Raw genomic sequence first — 12,017 nt, forward strand, 5'->3', positions numbered from 1 at the left:
AAATTGGTGTTCTGTGAGCACACAGCTCGGAAGGGATTCAAACAGAGCAGGGCAAGTAAGTGCCCGGAGATCCAGGCCAGGACACAGAAGAGACAGAGGGCGACAGAAGCAAAAGCCAGGCTACACCCAAGGTGTTCTTTATCTCCCTGAGAAGTTAAGCTGCCACCTACAGGTCTTTCCTTCCATCCCAAAGACTCCCTTTCCTGATAAGTCCCAGCAGCTTCTGTTTATCCGGAGCTGTCCTAACCCTACTTCCATTTTTATTTTTTAAAAAATGTAGTGGTCAATTTTTTTTCATGTATTTATTTATTTATTTATTCACTTTGCATCCTGGTAGCAGTCCCCCTCCCTCCTCTCCTCTCAATCCCACCCTCACAAATCCTTCCCCCCACTACCCTCCTTCTCCTCAGAGAAAGAAAAGCCCCCCTCAGGTACCCACCCTGCCCTGGGACATCAAGTCACAGCGTAGTTATCATGTGGACCTCTCACCTCCATTTGTAAGTGCAGATTTTCCCAACAGGAAATGTTCGCTTGGGGCTTTTTTTCCTTCTACAACCTGAACATGTCATCTCACAGTCTCTGCCCCATCTGATAAGACAGACAGCAGCCGTTAGCCAGACTCTGCAGGTACAGGATCAGCCACTTCCTAATGCTGCCCTTAAATTGTCTTTGGTTTGGCAGTGTGCGTGTGTGTGTGTGGTTTGTGTGCGGGGAGGGGGAGGGTCTTCTGCAGTTGTGATACAAAGTCTCTTGCGTTGCTTTAATATGAACAAATATCTTTCATCAAACTTGGGACATTTTCAGGCAGTATTACGATTATTCTTTCGGTCCTTTCCCTGCTCTCCTCCCAGGACTCCCTTTATGCATATTTTGAAGGCTTGGTGACATCTCTTGGGTTTTTGAGTTCAGTTCATATTTATTTCTTATTTCTTTCTCCACCCCTTAGAGGACACATTCTCAGGGGACATCTGCCTGTCACGCCCTGGGTCAGCTACTGAGCCTCTCCTGTGGACTTTTGATTTCATTTTGTCACTCTCAACTCAAGGACTCCTATGGGCTGCTTTCTACTGTGACACTCTATCTCGTGAGACACATTCCCATGCTCTCCCCTTAGATGTCCTGTGTGGTCTCCTTAGTTTTATGAACATATTTGACATAGCTGCCTTAAGTCTTAGTCATAGGTACAATTATGGCCCTCCCCCAGAACAGTTTTCATGGCGGGGGAGAGGGCTTACTACAAAAATGATAATCTGCTGTTTCTTCATGATGAAGCTGGCTATTTGAAACAATACAGTCCGTAGCTCTGAAAAGAAACCTTGTTGTGTTATTTGTTGAAGACGGTGCTACTGTTTGCTCTTTTGGTGACTTTTCTGAGCTCTGTCTGTGACCACAGAACACTGTCTGGTGAGCTGGGTGAGCAACCAATGCCCCTCCACCAACGTCCTTCACCGCCTGGAACACCAAGGCTGTCAGTCTTGGCTCCGTGTGCATCTCAAAGGCAGCCTTCAAATCTCAGCCGAGTGATTGACAGCTTTGCCATAGCCTTCCCTTTTGGGTCCCCAGAACCTCAAGATCAACCAGAAGCAAAGGATTAGGAATTCCCCAGGTCTGTCTAAAAGATGCACACATCTTTGAGCATGTGCACAGTCTTGTATGTGCAAGTAGGTTCCACAGAATGTGCCAGAGCCTTATAAAGGCCCCTGTGTACACCTCAGTCTTCATTTTCCTTTTCAGTTCTTTTCTCAGCTTGTTCCCCTCACCTGTCACCAGGAAGTGGAACCAGCGCAGGAGAAAGAAGTTTGTTTCAGTCAACAAAGATGAAAAAGGTTTGGAGATCTAAAGACCACGTTGACATCAGACATGGAAAGGCAGAGTTTGGAGTTTGCCCAGCTGGTTTCCTGTCTTGCTTTGGGGATTACATTTAGGTGGTTGAATGATTCTCAGAAAAGACTTTGAACTTGGGCTTTTAATATTGTTAAGACTACAGAGAAATGGATACAGAAAATGTGGTACATTTACACAATGGAGTACTACTCAGCTATTAAAAACAATGACTTCATGAAATTCTTAGGCAAATGGATAGAACTAGAAAATATCATTCTGAGTGATATTTTCTATCACATGATATGCACTCACTGATAAGTGGATATTAGCCCAAAAGCTCAAATTACCCAATACAATCCACAAACCACATGAAGCTCAAGAAGAAGGATGACTAAAATGTGGATGCCTCAGTCCTTCTTAGAAGGGGGAACAAAAGTGAAGAAAATATGTCTAATAAAATTTAAAAAAAAAAGAAGGGGGAACAAAATACTCATGGAAGGAAATAAAGAGACAAAGAGTGGAGCAGAGACTGAAGAAAAGGCCATCCAGAGACTGCCTGGGGATCCATTCCACATGTGGCCACTAAACCAGTCACTATTGCTGATGCCAAGAAGTGCTTGCCGACAGGAGCCTGATACAGATGTCTCCTGAGAGGCTCTGCCAGACCTTACTGATACCGACTAAGATGCTTGCAGCCAATCATTAGACTGAGTATAGGGGCCCCTATTGGAGGACTTAGAGAAAGGAGTGAAGGAGCTAAAGGGGTTTGCAACTCCATAGGAAGAACAACAATATCAATCAACCAGACCCACCAGAGCACCCAGGGATTAAACCTCCAACCTAAGAGTGCACATGGGGGAACCCATGGCTCCAGCCACATATGTAGCAGAGGATGGCATTGTCTGGCATCAATAGGAGGAGAAGCCCTTGGTCCTGTGAAGGCTCATTTCCCCAGTGTAGGGGAATCCCAGAGTGTTGAGGTGGGAGTGGGTGGGTGGGAGGGGGAACATCCTCATAGAAGCAGGGTGGAGGGATTGGGGGGGGACTGGGAAAGGAGATAACATTTTAGATGTAAATACATAAACTATCCAATTAGAAATAACATTATTGAGGCTGCTATAGACTATAGGGACTTGGACTGATTGTATTTTGCTTTGTGTTTGGGTATGGCCCACATAGGCTAATGTGTCTGAAAAGCCTATGTGGGCCAGGGAGTGGAATATAAGAGTTTGTATTTGCTTGACCCAGGGAGTGGCACTATTAGGATGTGTGACCTTGTTGTGTGTCACTGCAGGTATGGGCTTTAAGACCCTCATCCTAAATGCCTGGAAGTCGGTCTTCTCCTAGCAGCCTTCACATGAAGATGTAGAACTCCCAGCTCCTCCTGCACCATGTCTGCCTGGACACTGCCATGTTCCCACATTGATGATAATGGACTGAACCTCTGAACCTCTAAGCCAGCCCCAATTAAATGTTGTCTTTGTAAGAGTTGCCTTGGAATCAGAGAAAGGACTGGAAGAGCTTGAAGGGCCTCGAGACCCCATATGAACAACAATGCCAACCAACCAGAGCTTCCAGGGACTAAGCCACTACCTAAAGACTATACATGGACTGACCCTGGACTCTGACCTCATAGGTAGCAATGAATATCCTAGTAAGAGCATCAGTGGAAGGGGAAGCCCTGGGTCCTGCCAAGACTGAACCCCCAGTGAACAGGATTGTTGGGGGGAGAGTGGTAATGGGGGGAGGATGGGGAGGGGAAGCCCATATAGAAGGGGAGGGGGAGGGGTTAGGGGGATGTTGGCCTGGAAACCGGGAAAGGGAATAACAATCGAAATGTAAATAAGAAATACTCAAGTTAATAAAGATTAAAAAAAAAGAGTTGCCTTGGTCACTATGTCTGTTCACAGCAGTAAAACCTTGACTAATACAGTGTGTGTGTGTGTGTGTGTGTGTGTGTGTGTGTGTGTGTGTGTGCCCATCTATGTGTGTCTGTGTGTGTCTGTCTGTGTTTTCAGGGGCACTCTGCATAGGAGGACAATGCTACTCCCAGTAGACATGGGTTAATTAATGAAAGTTAATATAGTTAAAGATAGTTAATATGTATGAGATATTAGTTAGAGAAGTTCCAAAGCACCCAAAAGACACAGTTTATTGCTCTTGATTGCTCACCATAACTAAATGGTAAGACCTACTGCTAAAAAACCTTTTCCACTTTTACTACAAGACATGGAGAAATCAATCTCAAGCTGATAGAAAATTCTCCCTGCGTTTCATGGTGCTGGAAGAAGATATGCGAGCGGCTTGTTAAGGCAGACGTCGATGGTCTTACTTAGCAGCATGTAGGGCCCTGTATTCTACAAGCTGTGGCCACTCACGAAAGAGTGGCATGGTGAGTATGTGGGCAAGCAACTATTTTCGGATTGGATCTGAGGCCTGTTGCACAGGAGGTAAATTTGATGCCTGGTCCTGTGAACCCAGTCAAAATCCTAAAACTGGGGAGATCACAGGCCGTAAGGGGAACTCACTGATGTTCTGCTGCTGCATTGGTCATGCTGTTGAACCAGCTCCTTAACCCTTGTGTTTACACTCAGATTTGTGCTACTGTTCAGGCTGACTCAGAAAGATTCTCTTTTTAGCAGTGTGCTGGATGGTTTTCAGAGTCATTTAGGAAGAGGGTCCCTCAGTTGAGAAAAGACCCCACCTGACTGAGCTGTGGACAAGCCTGTGGTGTACTTCTTAAGTAGTGGTTAATGCAGGAGGGCCCAGTCCACTGTGGGTGGTGCCACCCCTGGCCACTAATACAGTGTGTGTGTGTGTGTGTGTGTGTGTGTGTGTGTGTGTGTGCGTGCGCATCTATGTGTGTCTGTGTGTGTGTCTGTTTGTGTGTGTCTGTGTTTTCAGGGGCACTCCAGGACTTTCATCTAGTCCTAGATGCTATAAGAAAGCAGGCTGAGCAAGCCAGTAAGTGGCACTACACCAGGGATTCCTGCCCCATCGTCCCAATTTGGACTATTATGCTTACCTGGAAGTGTAAAATAAACCCTTTCCTCCCCAAGTTGCTTTTGGTCATGGTCTCGATCACAGAAATAGAAACTCTAACAAAGGTCCTAGTTAGTACACAAGAATCTTGTCAAGTTGCTGAGACCTGGTGAGTGTGAATGCCAGCTGGAGTGTGCACTCACACTCACACATGGAGCTGGAGGCTGGGATAGCCGTGCCCGTCTGTGGAAGACTGGCCTGAGGCTGAGATCAGCATCCCAGCATGGCTGGGGGTGGGGCTCTGGAGCTGAAGAACGGTTGGTGGTTGACGTTGGTGAGGATGGGAAATTCACCTTTTCTAAGGGTTGTGGCTGCTGGTAGATTGCCCATGCCCCGTTAGAGAACTCCACCCCACACCCATTCACCCCAGTCACATACGGTCAGCAGTCACTGAGCTCGATGGGGTTATTAATTAATTACAATAATTTTTTTAAAGCGAAGTCCTGAGTGAGGTAGGTTAGTGGAACCCAGAGGGAGTTGGTAGAAGGTCATAGAAATTTGATAAGATCAAAATACTTCATTCACATACATGTATGAAATTTCCAAAGAATAAATTTTTAAAGTTTTAAATAACTGCTCTGAACATCACTTCCTTGAGATTTTCAAAACGGAAGGCAACCCATCCATCACTAGTCCCTAAGACTGTGGTGAGAAGCCCATGAGCAAGTATGTGCTAGGGAAGTCCTGCTATAAAGACTCTAATAAAATGCAATGGCTGTTGGCATCCTGGTTGAAAAGAGCAGCCGTGCCCTTATTCATGGAACTCCATCTGCTAGTCTCAAGTTCCACAAGGGACTTTCTCCCCTCTTCTTATGTGACTGCCTCATCAGTTACGCAGGGCACTGGGCAGAGTGGGAGCCACACAACAGACTGGGCCTTAGCCTAACTCATGCTCCAGCTCCACTACCACAATATTGACTTCAGCATAAACTAAGGACTCCTGGAGGAGAGGACAGTTTCCCAGCACAATCAGCACCCCGGACAACTGCGCCATCTTTGATGGCCTTCTGCAAAAACACAGTATGCCTTGTGGCCGGTGTGCTCCACGACACTTCATAAACAGCATTTCACCTGACACCCATCGCGACACTTCATAAACAGCATTTCACCTGACACCCATCGCAAAACTCTGGGGTACTTTTCCCTGCCTGAGAAATGTGTGGAACCCACATCTGCTTCCCTAGAAAGCCCAGGTCCTTCCCCTCTGTGCTGCAGCCCTCACAGGTGTGATACTCACTCTGGGAGACAGACATGACATGGTACACATCAGTTAGAATTCATGACTTCATGTTCTCAAATTTGGCTGTAAATTCTAGGTACATTCTTAGAAGAGGAGGAGGAAATGGAGGGGGAAAGGATGAAAAAAAGGAGGAGGTGGAGGAGGAAGAAGAGGGTGAGGAGGAAGAAGAAGAGGAGGAAGGGGAGGAGGGGGAGGAGGGGGAGGAGGAGGAGGAGGAAAAGAGAGTAGGAAGAGGAAGAAGAGAGCAAGGAAGGAAAAGGAGAAAACACAACAGCAGCCAGGAGGATGTGGCAGGCCCTCACTGGGCCCTTCTGGCAGGTGGGAGGAAACCTGCCCACCTGAGGGACTGCAGCCAATCACCTGGTGATAGTGAGGAAGCTGAGGGTGCCTGGCCCTCAAAGGGGCCTGCAAAGGGGAGGGCGACATGGGTTCTGGCTGGTGAAACAGAGGCACCTTCCGTAGGCTAATGAGGAAAGTGTTTGTCACCTGGGGACAAAGGCCACTTAAGACAGACTGCAGGAGCAGACAGGCAGCCATCCCCAGCTGGCCAGCTGAGTGACATCAACCTCAGAAACCTGGGTATGGCCACAACGGAAGCCCAGACACAGGCTCCGGAAGGGATTTAGCAGGGGGGATGATTTCATCCATCACTGCTTAAGGAAAGAGAAGACAGTTTTCCTGAGCTCTGGGGGAAACTGTACTCAGAAGCTGGGCCTTGTTAAGAGTTCTGGATGAATATAATACTGATCCCAACTGTAGCTGAAGTCATCGACCAGGACAATGGTCATTGTGCCCTCAAGAATCAGGCCACGTGTTACCTCTAGGTAAAAACTATTTTTAAGGTGCTTCATAAATCAGTGCCAAGGTCAGCCACAGCGAGCATTCCAGAACATTCAGGGGAAGTCTCAGTGGGTGTGCCCCGAGCTCCAGGCTGTAGCCATCCATTGTTTGATGGTTTCCTGCCCTGAGCTGTCCCAGCCAGCCAGTCTGCAAGGCCTGCAGAGACCAGTCAGGAGGACCTCATAGTTGGCCACCACCCTGCACACAGGTGTGGAGGGCGCCAGTCTGCCCCTGCCACAAGCAGTGGGACAGTCTCTAGGACTCCAGCTTGCAGTCTGTGGTCTCCAAATCCCACCTGGGACCACTTCCACTCTGAGTGTGGTAAGCGATGGAGAAGCAGGGACAGCGACTTCCCATCCTGCATCAGAGAACCTTGCAGAATAGCAAGTAGAGATAGAAGTTGCTCCCTCTTACCTGGCCACTCTGGCTGTCTTGCCTTAGAGCATTAAGCTCTGTGTTCAGTCCAGGCACTCCGCTTTTACGTATGTTTGACATGTTCACGTTGATATGGTTCGTGAATAAGTGAACATACGTGAGTCAGGTACTGAGCGGGTGAACTTCCTGTTGCTGATACAGAGAGTAAGAATCTGGAAAGGTGTCTCGGGCACCCTCCTTTCTACAGAGGCTAGTGGCCAAGGAGACCTAGAAGCTGTAAGTGGAGAACAGACTGAGGAAGACTGGCCGACAGGTGCCAGGAGCCGTTCCTGCTCCTCTGCCGTTCTTCTGTCCAAGCTGAGAGCTCCAATGGAATGACTGGAGCTCCAGTAGCCATCATGAACTCTGAGTTGACAAGAAGATGGAAGTCACCTGCTAAGGGATGGGAAAATGCAAAAAGTGAAGCTATGTCTCTCCACAGTTTCTGTGTGCCCGCCATGTCCCAGAGCGCACATCTTACTCGCTCTGTGATAGGCTGGAGGGTGGCCTTTCTATCTGATTTCAACCACACTTGTATGCTATTACTAACCATTCTATTACTCCATTCTAACCACAAACAAATTCTCTGTCGTTACCACCTTGCCCCCACCCCTTGCCTTGCTCACCTTGCTTGTCCTAGGTTCCCCTCTGACAGGAAAGTACACCAGCCTCAGGCCTGTGCCTTCCTCAGATCCACAGCCTAAAGCGACTGGGGGGGGGGGCATTCTTCCCAGAGCCCCAGACTCATTTCCATTTTCCAAAAGCGAGCCTGAACCCTCACCCTTTCTGAGCCTGCTCTCCTCGATTTCCTACATCACAACACGACCCTGCTATTGCTAGGATCTCGGGGCTTCAGATCTTTCTGAGTCCTCTCTTTCCCTCCAGCCATCAGCAAGTTCTGTGTGAGCACCGCCCATCAACCCTCATTCTCCCACACTCCAAACAAGTGTCACTCTTGTACCCGGACACACTCAGGAGGTCTCAGCTCTGCTCTCACTCTCTGACCCGAAACAACTAAGAAGAAAACCCAGATGCCTCACCACGGTGCGCAAGGCTATCTTGTCTGCCCTCACCCACCTCCTTGCCCAGGCCTCCACCTTCTGCCACAGTGCCTGCCCTGCAATGGCGACCACCTCACCACATGAGAGGGTTCCTGCAGGAGTCATGCAGGGAAGGGAATGGAAAAAAAAGATAATGAAAACCCAGTGCAGACTGTTTCGGCCAACCTGGATCAGCCCTCAGAGTCTAATAACAGGCAGATTGTTCTCAGTGTACTTAAGCCCAGTACAATCTTAAAGAAAAAAGGTTTCCTAGCTTAATACAGTCCCTGGTGCACAGCAGTGTAATTACAGTGAACCTCAGCTCAGGGTGCATGTCATTTCTTCCCAGAAGATGGGCTCTAGATATGCACTTCCTGCTCTAGCTTAAGGCCCTAAGGGTCTGGCCTGGTCTCAGTCATACAGATAGCATAGAGGTCATTCGGGCCATTGGTCACCTTGGGTCCTGTGTACTAGCTGTGTCATCTGGACACAAATTGGTCATGAGAGAGGAAGAAGCCTCAGTTGAGTAAAGGCATTTTCTCAATTAGTGATCAATAGGGGAGAACCCAGCCCATGGTGGTGGTCTGATCCCTGGGCTGATGGTCATGGGTTCTACAAGAAAGCAAGCTGAGCAAGCCAAGGTAAGCAAGTCAGTTAGCAGAATCCCTCCGTGGCCTCTGCATCAGCTCCTGCCTCCAGGTTCAGCCCTGCTTGGGTTCCTGTCCTGACTTCCTCCAATGATGGACTATGGTGTGGAAGTGTAAGTTGAATTAACCTTTCCCTCCCCAACTTTATAGTCATGGTGTTTTTGTCACAGCAATAGAGATAATAGAACATGCTGGTTAGGGGAACTTGGGGGAGCCTCTGGCTCTAAGGGTCATTTAGATTACCAGCCACCTCTGGTCCTGGTTGTAGGAGCCTGATACGGCCTGGCCCAACAGATAGCAGATGACCAGGCTGTTAATGACTTCCAATTCTCAGCTTTCTGAATGGAAGAACAGGTTTTTCATCTTTCCTATTGGAAAGACAAATGTGTGCCTAACAGTCCTGGTTTCTCTGGAGATCTGTGGGTGCAAGGACCTTCATGCCATGCTCCCAACAACCACACTGATGGCCTTGAATGATGACCACCTCTCCATGGTGACAGCCTCATCATGGTAACTACCTAACCATGGTGACAGCCTCTCCACAGTGTCAGTCTTACCACAGTGACTGCCTCTCCTGCTCACAGAGCTAACCTCAGGCCCTGCTTACTCCCCACTCCCTGAATGCTTCCCTAACATTACCACCTGACAGACACACTTCACCTCCCAAGCCCAGAGCCACTTCAAGGGAAGAATCTAGCAGCCTCTGCCCTCTCCCACACCAACCACCTTCCCTTATTATCTCTGTAACTTCACCACTCTCTCAAACTATCCCCTTCACTTCTTCATTTTCTAGTATCTTTGGATCATCAAGCCACCCGGCAGGAAATGTTTATCTTCACTCCTTGGCTCCAGTCTGTAAGCATCCATGGGGATCAAAGCACATGTCACAGTAGCACATCACGGTCTTTGTTCATTCTGCGTCTTTAACCTCCCTTCTGCTGGCAGTTTCCTCTTCACCCTGTGTAGACAGTAAGAGTTGACACATCCAGCCCTGGGTGTTTGTGTTTGAGTCTTCCCTCGTTAGTGGTGTTTGTGACACTTAGCATCCTTCCAGAGTCCTTGCACACCCAAAAGCCTTTATTGTCACATAAAACTCAAACTGGGGGTAAACAAACAAAATGTGATTTTTCGGAAAACTTTGAATGAATTAACTGACAGGTCTGAGTCTCAGCATAAATGACACATCTTCCCCGAAGTGACTGTCTGGGTCGAGCCTCTTTGTGCTCAGTCTGGGGTCCAAGCACTGTGTCTCTGATTATCGCTTCCTCTCACTTGTGCTTCCTTCCTCTCAACAGCCTGTGCCTCATTAACCACTTCTTCACAGCCTCCCTAACGTTACGGTCCTCTGTCCCTCACACTATTGTCCTTCTTGTCACCCTTAGCAAACCCAATAATTACACATATCCTTATAGTTCCTAGAAAGCATGAAATGCCGATCCTTAGGTCATTGTCTATTTCCTCCTAAAACTAACATTTCAAAAAGCGTGTTTTCAGCTGTCATCACTGTGTGCCGCTTACACTATGCTCATTGGTTCAGTGTTGCTATCCAACTGTCTCCGGAAGGATCTCCATGGGTGAAAGCATGCTACAAGGGGTCACTCTCTTTGCCTGTTCTCTGACCCCCTGGTCTCCTCAAATCCCTCCAGGAAGCTAAAGCTAAAAGCAAAGCCAGCTCTCTCCAGGCCCGAGATCATGGCCAGTGTGTTGGGCACTTGCTTTCTCTACTTAGAGAACCAGCTTCTCCTGACATTCTGAGGGATCGTGAATGCCTGTGGGTGGGGGCTCTTTAGGAACTGCTCATCCATTCAGAGTTCTGCCTGAGAGGCAAAGCCAGGCTCATCTGAGCTCTGCCGGCAGCAGCGCGCTTGGGAGTACCGTGCCTTTCAATGTGCTGTGTAGCCTGCCTAAGCTTTCATTTCTGTCTGGATTGCAAGCAGGCTGGGAGACAGGGTCCAGACTCACAGCCACCCCCACGGGAGAAAGGGGCTTCTCAGGCCTCTACCTGACTCAGTGACTTCTTTAACTCTTGACTAGAGCCAAGGCTTCATCCACCTTTGGCCAACTGAGCCACTAACAATGAAAATGTCCCCAATTGTCCTTCTGGCTCCCTCATTGTTGTGAAGATAATGGGAGTCCTGGTCAAGGCTAGCAATTGTTGGTGCTATTCCTGGGCAGTTTTGTGTTGCTTTTTTGGTCATTATCAGTACTTCCACGCATATTTTTAAGTACAAGTTTGAAGAGAGATCACTTGAGGCTAAGGGATTTCAGGTCCCAGCCATCCTCATTCTCTGAATTCCCATAATCAAACCTGAGACCCTGGAACATCATAGGTCTTAGTAAGCAAGTTTTCACCAAAATATCTTGGACCAGAGCTGACCTGGAACCAGGCTAGGATAGCCCAAGGCAAGGGTTTTGGAAACATATAGGTCCCAGGCAAAGAGGAACAATACAAAGCCACCATGCGTGAAAAGCAAGGACAGTAGGCAGTCAAGCTGGCCAGGCAAGAATTTGACTGGGGAAGCAGTGTAGGCTACCCACATACACTGGCATTAGGAAGGGCTGAGATTCCCTTGTAGTCTCAGTATGTCTCCCACAGACCATGTACTGTGAGCTTGGTCCCTAGCATGGCAGTGTTGCAAGTAGTGTGTTAAGAGGTAAAGCCTAATAGCAAATAATTAGGTTATGGGGAGTTGCCCTTGGGAGGAATTGATAAAGTTCTCATGAAATTCTGACTTGTTTTTAGGAGAGGTTGTTATGAAAGAGGACAACTGACCCTCCCTGGTTACCCTCCAGCTTCTTCTCTCATCATGTGACTCTCACACTCTATTATGATGTCATCAACTGCAAAGTCTCACCAGAACTGAGGCGACACAGCATCTTGTCTAAGCTCCACAGTTACCTGGCAATAGCCAGGTATTCCTGACTCACTATAGACGGAGCTGCTTCCCCCTCCTCACTCTCTTGCTCTTG

General features: G+C 48.1%; 1 long non-coding RNA gene across 1 annotated transcript in view; it reads right to left on the reverse strand.

Moving 5' to 3' along the window:
- Positions 1 to 319: 319 nt before the first annotated feature.
- LOC120102373 (uncharacterized) overlaps positions 320 to 12,017 on the reverse strand; it is a 13,089-nt gene continuing 1,391 nt past the window's right edge. The window contains exons 2-3 of the long non-coding RNA XR_005503844.2: positions 8,438 to 10,005; positions 320 to 7,756 (exon numbers count right to left, since the gene is read on the reverse strand). This is a non-coding gene — a long non-coding RNA (uncharacterized LOC120102373). The remainder of the gene's footprint in view (positions 7,757 to 8,437; positions 10,006 to 12,017) is intronic.

The sequence above is a fragment of the Rattus norvegicus genome, chromosome 4 (genome assembly GCF_036323735.1).
Source record: "Rattus norvegicus strain BN/NHsdMcwi chromosome 4, GRCr8, whole genome shotgun sequence".
NCBI lineage: Eukaryota > Metazoa > Chordata > Mammalia > Rodentia > Muridae > Rattus > Rattus norvegicus.